The sequence below is a fragment of the Danio aesculapii genome, chromosome 18 (assembly GCF_903798145.1).
Source record: "Danio aesculapii chromosome 18, fDanAes4.1, whole genome shotgun sequence".
Taxonomy (NCBI): Eukaryota; Metazoa; Chordata; class Actinopteri; order Cypriniformes; family Danionidae; genus Danio; species Danio aesculapii.
In genome coordinates this window covers 31,423,530-31,435,300 of record NC_079452.1, presented here as the reverse complement: position 1 = coordinate 31,435,300, position 11,771 = coordinate 31,423,530, and the positions used below count along the sequence as shown (strand labels likewise).

The 11,771-nt window shown below is 38.6% G+C and overlaps 1 long non-coding RNA gene across 1 annotated transcript; it reads right to left on the bottom strand.

Annotated features, from left to right (window-relative positions):
* Positions 1–10,508: 10,508 nt before the first annotated feature.
* LOC130245995 (uncharacterized) lies at positions 10,509–11,121 on the bottom strand. The gene is made up of 2 exons (XR_008839386.1): positions 10,978–11,121; positions 10,509–10,639 (listed from the first exon to the last, which is right to left on the bottom strand). It is a non-coding gene; the product is annotated as an uncharacterized LOC130245995 (long non-coding RNA).
* Between the last annotated feature and the right edge of the window lie 650 nt (positions 11,122–11,771).

Genomic DNA, 11,771 nt, shown 5'->3' with positions numbered 1-11,771 from the left:
AGAATCTAGATGAACTCTGGGAGTCCTGCAAGAACGCTTTCTTTGCCATTCCAGATGACTTTATTAGTAAGTTATTTGAGTCATTGCAGAGTCATACGCAATATTCATTCTGTTTCCACTGCACCATGACTTTATGTCCTATGCTGGACATTATTTCTGTTAAGTGATGAGACTTTTGTCTAAGCAAAGTCAGACCTTACTGTCCTAATGAAATGATTAAAAATCAAGGCATGACCATATTTTATTTTACTTAAAATAAGCGTAATCTAGAGGCTTTTACCTTTCAATTCATATACATATACCAAATGATCAACTAGATGGCAAGTTATCGTTTGTTCTTAACTTAGATATGCGACAAGACTTTCTAATCTTTCTAACTTTCTAAGACTGGTAGTCCGGGGGTTCAAAATCTAAAAAATTATGTGGTTCTAAATAATGAAAAAATTGTATAAAATCTATTCTAAAACTCTAAATATTGAGAAAATCATCTTTAAAGTTGAACAAAATAAGTTATTAGGAATGAAATTAGTACTAATTAGAAATAGTACTAATTAAAATTTAGGTTTTGATTGTATTTGCATGTTGTCATTTAGCAGACGCTTTTCTCCAAAGCAGCTTACAATTAAGGAGGCATTCAGTGATTCAACAAGAAGAGGCAATACACACAAGAAGTGCTAATTACACAAAGCAACTGTTAGTGCTCAGAAGGGAGAAGAGTTTGCCAAGAGTGAAGCACACTTCATAAATGCATTTTATTTTGAGATATGTAGTGATTGTAAAAAAAATGCTAAACTGGTCAGTGTCTGTTAAAGTGTCAGAGACATGAAAGAGTGTGTTTTCTACAGGTGGTTTATCAAGCGCACCCACCTACGTGATGCATACTGTGAGATTGTGGTGTGGTGGGTAGAGATTTATGTTATAAATATTTATGGTAGGACATTTATAACATGTTTTCGTGAAACATTGATTTTTGCTTAAAAGAATAAAAGAATAATATACAGTAGTCATAGAGTCATACAGTGTATTTTTGGCTATTCCCACAAACCAGATACTCGTGCAGCTCAAGGTTTTATAGTTCAGGGTCTCAATTGATTAAAATGCTGTAAAACAGTATTTTTTATATAATATTATTACAATATAAAGTAACTGGCTTCTAATTGAATATATAAAAAAACCTGTTTATTCCTGATACTTAAAGCATCTTTACTCCAGGCTTCAGAGCATGATCCTTCAGAATTGTTTTCGGATTCAATTTACACCAGTATTGTAATGTGAAGTGACGCTGACTATAGGGGTGTGAATCCAAATGCTGGATTAATTAAACAGGATGGTCAGGCAAGCAACGAGTGGTCAGAAGGCAGGCAGCAGGCAACGTAATACAAACAAAACAAAGCAAAGGTCATACACGGAAGGCAAGGCAAACGCATCGTAAAGTTCACAGATACAGTTCAACAAGACTCCGCAAAGATGGGTGTGTGAGTGCTCTCTTTATTGTCCATATAATCAGTTCATAAGAGACTTCAGCTGTGAGTGTTTGCAATCAGACATGATCTAGGCCAGGTGTGTGAGTGGTGCATGACTGGATCTTGTAGTTCTTTTGCTGGCAGATTTGTAGTTCATTAGCGATCTGTGTGTTTACCAGCGATCTGCACAAGCTCGATCGCTGGTGATCGTGACAAGTAATGTATTGTACAGTCATTTTGTTTATTATTTCAGTATTAAGTTTTAAACTTCCCCAAGCTTTGTCTTTCGGCAAAAAAAGAAATACCTTTTAAAATCTGTCATATACACTGTAAAAAATGTTGGCTTCCACACAACCAACCAATTTGTGTTGGAACAACATGAAGCAATTAAGATAGCTGATTAGTTTGTACAAATTTAAGTGGATTGAACGTAAAAAACAATTAAGTTGTCCCCAAAAACCCTAAAGAATTACATTGTTTTAGATCGTTTGAAATAAGTAGTTTGAACAAACAGCAAATGTTATATTTTTAAGAGTACTTTGTTAACTTTGTCTTTCATCAAGTTTTTATTTTTATCTTGTTAAAGTCACTGATGGACAAATCAAATTACATAATATAGTAGAACAGTATACGATTCCCTTCTTGATCTTAGTGCTACTTTCGAAACTGTTGATCTTTTTTTAACTCGCTTGTCCTGAAAGTGCTTTTGGTGAGTGTTTTTCTATCTACACGTCTTCTGATTCATTCAGAATTCACACTTTTACCTGTTCACCCACTACTTGGCAGTGAGCTATATGCACAGCTAGTGTTTTTCAGCCAATGATGAACTTCCAGTGAAAGATTTATGTGACAATTTTAAATTTCACAAGGTTCCTATTACAGCATCAATGTTTGTAATGTAATTCAAAAATACAGTTGAAGTCAGAATTATTAGCCCCCTGTTTATTTTTTCCCCCAATTTCTGTTTAACGGTGAGAAGATTTTTTTTAAACACATTTCTAATCATAATAGTTTTAATAACTAATTTCTAATAACTGATTTGTTTTATCTTTGCCATGATGACAGTAAATAATATTTGACTAGATATTTTTCAAGGCACTTCTATACAGCTTAAAGTGACATTTAAAGGCTTAACTAGGTTAATTAGGGTAATTAAGCAAGTTAGGGTAATTAGGCAAGTTATTGTATAAGTGGTTTATTCTGTTGACTATCGAAAAAAAAAATATAGGGCTAAATTTTTATCTTAAAATGACTTTTAAAAAAATTTAAACTGCTTTTATTCTAGCCGAAATAAAACATAAAAGACTTTCCAGAAGAAAAATTATCAAAAGGCATACTGTGAAAATTTCCTTGCTCTGTTAAACATCATTAGGGAAATATTTAAAAAAGAACAAGAAATTCAAAAGGGGGCTAATAATTCTGTCTTCAACTGTATCTAGATAAATAGACTTGAGCATTCATTTGATTGTTAAAACGTACAGTAATAAGAGACAAAAAAAAATTCTTAAAAGCAGGTGCCATCATTAGCACAGAAACTCCATTGAAAATACAGATGGTAAAATTAATTTCCATATTTTAGAGATGGTGTGAAAAAATATAATTTAATGCAGTGATTCTTTTTTTGGTCTGATACCCATTTTATATCGTATCTCAGGCAGTGAAGATCACAGTTTTTTTTTTTTTTTGGTAAAGAAATCAGATCTTAAACATGTCGATTTTGTATGGGATGTCAATTCACCGGCTGAACTAAAAGTCTATGTATATACCTCATTGAACCTTGGCCTTGCTGTGGCTTCCCTGTACACTTTTAGCTACAGAAATTCTTGGAAATGTACAAATGAACCTGAAATGTTTTAGATATACCTAACATTCTGAGCATCTTAAGATCGATAGGACTCATTGACACAGTATGGAGCACAACCCCCCCTCTCTAGATTCAGAGTGTTTTGCAGTTACAGAAAAGCTTATCTCAATCTTAGCATAATCTTAACACATTCTCTAGCTCGGGGAAAACGGACTGAAATTCTGATAGAGTTTTAATGTTGTGTCCACATCCGAAAGATGCAGCTGACAGCTGTGTTTCAGTCCTAGCGTCTGCACATCTCTTATTCTCTCTAATGTTTCCCTCGATTACTCTGGGGGTGAAGCTAAAATAATAGAGGCCTTTGTAAATAAACGAGTCGTGCTTTGCTTTTGATATTGGTTGAATCTCCCTGCTGATGTGGCCAAAAGAGGATTCACGTTTTCACTCTGCATGTTTGGAGGGGATGAGAATGACTAAGAGAAACAGTGTGAACATCAGTGTTAACCTTACAGAATTGTTGATGACAGCTTGACAAAGCTTCCTTCTTGATTTTTATTGTAGATTTGATCATGAGATAGTGAGATAAACTAAAATGAATAAATGTGACATGACAAAACGGATCAAATTGAAACACCATTTTTGAGAAAGGGCGGTCATACTAATGTTACATTCCATCTGACAGTAGACAGGTATGTTTACATGACAATCATTTATAATATGTGTTTCAGAAAGTTTTTGCTTGTACTGTAGATGACCATAAACACTGTTACCAATAAAGATAACATTAACATGGAGTTTGTTATTTTCTTTATTCCCAGATGTAGAACTCACAGCATTTGGTTGTTGTAATGAAGCATTTGTAGTTGTCGTAGTTATTTTTTATTCTGTGCATATGTGTGTGTGTATGCGTGCGTGGTCAAACTGCAACATAGAAAAGAAACAAATAAAGTATTACTAATTAATCAAAGCTATTTCACTTAATAGCTAACACATCCCAGTGTAATCAACATTTCAGTGCAATAACTAAACATAACCATATTCAGAGCATATGAGCTTCTAGAATAGTTACCTAAACACAAAAACACTCCCTAATATGACAGACAATATCACTAAACATATAAAGCAAAAAGGAATGTAGTTTTAGCATTAATCAGCTAATAATCACATTAGGCGCTTAGGCGCTAACTTTACTTATCGATCTCAAACAGACTATTCAAACTTCACAAAGTGATACCAAAACAAACATTAAACTTTCTTACCACACTGGGAACAGGAAAATATCAGTTTTTAAACAGGTTTACAGGTTATTTGTGCACAACAACATGAGTCACTCGCTGAGCATCGTGTACTTTTTTGCTTGTGTTGTTTTTTAACCCAGAGTCCAATGCGATCTCCCGCATGGCTTTCTCTTAAAGGGGACAGAACCCAACATCCCGGGCCCCAATGACCCTTTCAAAGGTCATTTAAGAACAGAGAAAAGGGTTGTGTCCTAAACTTAACTGTCATTGGTGAAAAAATTGGCCTCCAGAAGACAGATTTTGTCCACTGGACGAGTAAAGATTCCTGCTTGTGTTTTCACTTCCACAGTACGCACAAGTCCATCCGCGCCTGGGTAAACTTGAGTAAGCAGTCCTAAAGGCCAGTGATTTCGTGGTGTGTGTTCATGCAAGATAAGCACAAGATCTCCAACTTTTAGGTTCCTCTTTGGTTGGTGCCATTTCTGACGTTGCTGTAAAGCAGGCAAATACTCTTTGATCCATCTGGCCCAGAAGACATCAGCCAGATATTGAACCTGACGCCATCTGCGTCGGTAAAGATCCTGTTTCACAAAAGCTCCTGGAGGTATAGTTGGACCGGAACGAAGTAACAGCAAATGATTTGGTGTAAGTGGTAGAGGATCTGATGGGTCATCTGAAAGTTTAGTGATTGGCCTACCATTGACAATAGACTCAACGCAGCAAAACAATGTTGCCAAACCTTCATCATCTGGTGTCTGCTGTGACAAGACAGTGTTGAGAACAGAACGAACAGTACGTATTTGTCGCTCCCAAATACCACCCATGTGGGAGGCAGCAGGTGGATTGAATATCCACTTTACACTGTTTTGCAGCAAATAATCTGAAATTTTTAGCTGATTCCAGTCTCTGATAGCATTCCGCAATTCTCTCAATCCCCCCACGAAATTAGTTCCGTTATCAGATCGTATTTCAGTGGGTGGGCCTCTCCTAGCAATGAACCTTTGTAAGGCATTGATAAATGAATCCGTATCAAGGCTGTGCGCAATTTATAGATGGATTGCTCTTGTAGTAAGGCATGTGAACAAACATCCATATCTCTTGATCTCACTACGTGCCCTTTTAATCAAGAAAGGTCCGAAGTAGTCAATGCCTACACGACTAAATGGAGGCTCGCTTGGTGTCACTCTAGAGTCAGGCAAGTCTGCCATTTGTTGGTCCTGAGGTTTAGCTCTAAGTTTTCGGCACTGCAGACATGACTTGAGAGATTGATTAATGACAACTCTGCCTTTCAGAATCCAGAAACGTTGTCGAATTTCACTGAGCACTCTTTCTGTTCCTGCATGTCCCAAGCGAAGATGGTAGTGATTCACAATCAGAGAGGTGACATGGTGATTGTTAGGCAGAATTATTGGATGTTTAGCCTCAAAGGGAATTGGGGCATTTGTTAGTCTCCCTCCTACACGAAGTAGTTGGTCGTTATCATCCTGATACGGCTTAAGCTTGGCAAGAGAATTGTTTTTTGTTTGAGTGGTTCCGAAAGATTTCGTTTGTATATAGCTGAGAATGGCTAATTCTGCCTCTTGTAGCTCATCAACAGTGATTGGATCAGAAAGATGCTCACTGGCTTTTTTGCGCAACAAGGTTTTGAGACGCAACAAGATAGCAGTAGCCCTTTTTAATCTGTGCCAACTGGAATACTGTTCCAGAAGTCTATCCATTGCATTTTTCGTCACCTGGTTGGAACTTATGCTAGCTGCATACACGTCTTTAGTTCGCTTGATCTCTGCTTCCTCTGGTAATTTATTCACATCAGGTTGGACAGGCCAGTGTTCCTTCTCATGCAGAAGAAATTGTGGACCAGACACCCATCGTTTACTTGATAAGATGTCTCCCACAGTCATCCCGCGAGAGACATCATCTGCAGGGTTAGAAGCAGAGTCAATGTGTCTCCATTGACTGGGTTCAGAACGTTCAAGTATTTTTGCAACTCTATTAGCAACAAAAGTCTGAAAACGACAGTGTTTGTTGTTAATGTACTGAAGTACAATTGTACTGTCCGTCCAAAAGAAAGTTTCTCCAATTGGGATTTCCAAGTGATGCTTGATAATCTGATCCAGCTCTGTAGCCACTACCGCTGCTAGTAGCTCCAATCGTGGAATGCTAACGGGTTTGATAGGCGCAAGCCTGGCCTTCGACATTACAAGCCTACAAGTTTCATCCATCATGATGTAAGAAACTGCACCATAAGCCAATTCTGAAGCGTCAGAAAAGTGATGGAGCTGAATCGGTGACAAGCAACTGGTGGATATTGATCTAAGACATCTTGGAATTGTCAACGCCGAGAGCAGAGGTAAGTCATTTAACCATCTGCGCCACTGTGTTACTACATCTGCTGGTATTTCCTCATCCCAATCAACTTTTCTGCGGCACAGCTCTTGAAAGATTGCCTTTGCTTTGAGCACAAATGGGCTAGCGAATCCTAAAGGATCAAAGATGGAACTGGTAGTGCTCAAAATTCCTCTCTTTGTTGCAGGCTTATCAACTGTCTTGACTTCGAATGTAAAACAGTCTCTTTCTACATCCCAAAGGACGCCTAGTGTTCGTTCATATGGTAAGTCCTCCTGATCGAGATTGACCTCATGCAATGAGTTGGCCCACAGTTCAGCTGGAATTGTTTTCATGACTTCCTTGGAATTGCTCAACCACTTAGTTAGCCTAAAGCCTCCACAGCTGAGGAGCTCACGGAGTTCAGAAGCAAGTTTAATGGCATCATTTACAGTTGATAGTGACTTGAGACAGTCATCGACATAGAAATTTCGTCTCACAGTTTCCAAGGCATCATCAGAAAACCTTTCACAATTGTCTTCTGCGACTTTCTGCATAGCAAAATTGGCAGCACTAGGACTCCAAACACCTCCGAAAAGATGAGCGGTCATTCGAAAGTGTTTAGGTGGTTTGTCAGGATCATTATCCTCCCACCACAGGAAACGAAGCACATCTCTTTCTTGTGGTGGCACCTTGACTTGGTAGTACATGCTTTCAATATCAGCATTTAAAGCAATGGGATCTTGTCTAAATTTTAGAAGAACAGCAAGCAGCTTGTTAGTAAGGTCTGGGCCCTGGTGAATGCAGTCATTTAATGAAGCACCTTGGTATCGTGCAGCACAGTCAAAGACAATCCTAATCTTTCCTGGCTTTCGTGGATGTAGCACCGGATGATGTGGAAGGTACCACACCCACCCATCGTCTCTGTTAATGTCAACAACCTCCTCCGCATAGCCTTTACGCAGAGAGTCACAGATACCATCTATGTACTTTTGTTGTAGATCTGGATCCTTCTTTAACCTCCTTCCCAAAAGGTCCAGTCGATGTTTAGCCATTGCATAGTTGCATGGGAGTCGAGGTGGGTGTTCCTTGAATGGTATGGGAAGTGTATAATGACCGTTCTCTTTAACCGCTTGTTTTTTCCACAGCTCCACCACTTGTTTGTCGACTATAGACATTGAGTTATTGTTCACATGTACTGGATCATCAAGTTTCCAGAATCTTTCAACAGCTTGTTGCAGTGAGTTATCTGCTTGTATGAAATTGGCAGATATAGTTGTGGAACCATTAGATATTGGTCCATGAAGCGTCCACCCCAGACCAGTTAAAACTGCATACGGCTCACCTGACTCACCGCAGCGTGTCTCACGGGGAACAAGAATGTCAGGCTGATCTAGTCCAATCAGCAGGTGAACTTCATCAGATAGATCAATGTCAGGTAGGCTGATTTCATCTGCGATTTCTTGTAGATGTGGCCACTGAAACACCTCCTGTTGAGTGACAAGGTTATCGAGACTTATATTCAGATGATCCCGACAGATCACTCCCTTCATTTGAAAAGAATTTCTTCGTTGTGCATCTTCGACACACAGATCCACTGCCATGGTGACTACATTAAGATTTTTGGTCTCCATAGTGTTCAGTTTAATGTTCACTTTGCGTGATTCCAATTTTAGAGCATGGACTAGTTTTTTGGAAGCAAATGTACCATTGGAGCCACTGTCTAGCAAAGCAAATACATTCATTGAGAATTGGTTGTGCATGTCTGAAACAACTACTGGCAGTATAGGAAGTGCAATCTTTTTTTTACTAAATTCAGTGCACTTTCTGGTGGCATGTGCTTGGATTGTTTGTGGTGAATCACCAACTGCATCATCTCTGGATTCCTGGTTTGTAGATTGTCTGTTATCTGTGTTATTAGATGTCACCAGGGCTGAGTGCAGCCAGCTATTGTGTTTCTTACCACATCCAGGCACCTTGCATACCCAGCTGCGAGAACAGACTGAGCTTTGATGACCTTTCATGAAACAGTTTAAGCAGAGTTTTTGCTGTTGGACAAAGATCAACCGCTCTTGTACTGACAGAGCTCTGAAGGCTTGACACTGGTTTAGAAAATGTCCATCAGTGCATTTTGGGCATTTAAACCTTATTGCTGTTTTTGGTGTGAATGAAGTAGTGGGTTCATTAGTAGCTGTCACTGCAAATGTCTGCCTTTTTTTGTTGAAAGTTGATTTAGCGTTTGATTTAGAGTTTGGTAGACAACTTCGATTAGAAGGGCTAAGAAGTTTTCCGTAGATAGGATCCGCCCTCTTAGCGGCTTCTGATTCCACAAGACTGACTATGTCATCCAGCTTTGGCATACGTCCAGCATTGATGATCTCGTAGTTTATTGTGAGCCATCTTTTCTTTAGATCCTCAGGCAGCTTTTCCACAATTTGCAGCAAAGTGCGTCCACCATTTAACTCCTCCTCACACTTCATCGCTTTCAAAGTGTCCCGGCAGCTGCACAAAATGTCCGCAAAGCTCTGTAACTGCTTGTTGTCTTTAATATCTTTGTAGTTGAGTACTTTGTCTACCCATGCCTGCGATATTGCATATGGATTGCCAAAACGTTTTTTCAGAATAGCCATTGCATTTGCATAACCCAAGCTCGAATCAGGATTATACAAGCAATGTGAAATGGCATCTCTAGCTTGCCCCACTGTGTACTGATACAGTCGAGTTAGCTTCTCTTGGTCAGGCACTGTCTCTTTATCAATCACAGAATTGAATAATTTCATGAACTGCCAATACTTCAAAGGCTCTCCATCAAACTTGATTATGTCAACAGGTGGTAGATGCATGGAGTCGATATGTGACTGATATTGTTGCTTTGACAGCTCTAGAAGTTGACTCAGAGAATTTTCATTCACTGTTGAGAATGATGAACGAAAGTTAAGGGGCGGGTTACCTGAAACAGGTGTTGAAAAGTCCTTGTTTACTGTCGTTAACTCTGGCTCCTTGACTCCGTGTTCATCCATTTTAAGCTCTGTATGTTGAAGCTGTAATTTAAACTCTGCACGAAGGCGTTCTTCCTGCTGGGCCATAAGCATAGAAAACTCCTGTTTTTCCTTTTGCCTGAGTTTATGTAGCTCCTGTAGCTGATTAGATAGTTGGTCTGCAAAGGATATAGGAGACTTCACAATTTCATCAGTAACTGAATCTTGAATATTTATCGCATCAGGAGATTCTAGCTTAAAATCTTCCAGCCAGCTCAAGACTGTATGCTGCAAATCTTGTACATCACGCATGACTGATGTTAAATACCCGTTAGAAGCATCTAGGTCATCATCATCTTCTAATGTTTTGTGGTACATATCATGTACCTCATGAAACTGAGCTACAGCCTCATCCAAATTAGAAAGTTTTGTTTCTACTTCTTTGGGCTGGTTACAGTTCATAGCTGAAGTAATTTGTGTCATCAAGCGTGTTACTGCTGCCTTTGCAACACCACGTTGACGCTTTAGATTTGGTGGTTGTTGTTGTTGTTCAGGAGTGGAAATTGCCTCTGAATCCATGTTGCTGTTTTTTTTGTTTTTATTAATTTCTTGATTGTGATGTTAGTCTTCTTGATTTGATATTAGACTCCTTGATTCAATGTGTTTGACTTTAATGTTACCAATAAAGATAACATTAACATGGAGTTTGTTATTTTCTTTATTCCCAGATGTAGAACTCACAGCATTTGGTTGTTGTAATGAAGCATTTGTAGTTGTCGTAGTTATTTTTTATTCTGTGCATATGTGTGTGTGTATGCGTGCGTGGTCAAACTGCAACATAGAAAAGAAACAAATAAAGTATTACTAATTAATCAAAGCTATTTCACTTAATAGCTAACACATCCCAGTGTAATCAACATTTCAGTGCAATAACTAAACATAACCATATTCAGAGCATATGAGCTTCTAGAATAGTTACCTAAACACAAAAACACTCCCTAATATGACAGACAATATCACTAAACATATAAAGCAAAAAGGAATGTAGTTTTAGCATTAATCAGCTAATAATCACATTAGGCGCTTAGGCGCTAACTTTACTTAGCGATCTCAAACAGACTATTCAAACTTCACAAAGTGATACCAAAACAAACATTAAACTTTCTTACCACACTGGGAACAGGAAAATATCAGTTTTTAAACAGGTTTACAGGTTATTTGTGCACAACAACATGAGTCACTCGCTGAGCATCGTGTACTTTTTTGCTTGTGTTGTTTTTTAACCCAGAGTCCAATGCGATCTCCCGCATGGCTTTCTCTTAAAGGGGACAGAACCCAACAAACACTATTACGCCCCATTCACACAGGCCGTCAGCGTCAACTCTTCTTATTCACTTTGAATGGTTGATGTCAAATGTTGGCGAACTGAGGGTCTGTCTGCGCTGCTTTTGCAGCATTGCTCGCTGCAGATTTTGGGAATTTCTCAACTTTAAGCGCCAACAGAAGCATCAGCCAATCAAATCGCTTTATGCAAATACCCCTGCTCAGATAGTAGCCAATTGTGGACTTATTTCTTTGGCTGATGCTGCTATGACGATCGCGTCAGCGCCAATTTCAGACACGCCCTCTACAAGTACATAGCTTTGCTCTTGACATTGGTGGGAACCTGTAAGTATTAGTAAAAGATAGAGCACAGGCTGTAGTTTTCTGACAAATAGTTTTTAACAGAAACTCGATTTCTCTGAGAGATTAGTCAAATTTATTTATAGGGATCATATACTTTAATATTTAGTTATTTATTCTGCAGTTATTCTGCATATTATTCATAAACTATATCAGCCTGCCAACGTTAGACTGTGTCAAAGCGGGAAGAAACTCTAGCATTAAACACAGGGCATTATCATGAGGGACTCGTTCGGTAATGAATTAGAGTTTATGTGACTTAAAATTTTATTTGAAAACA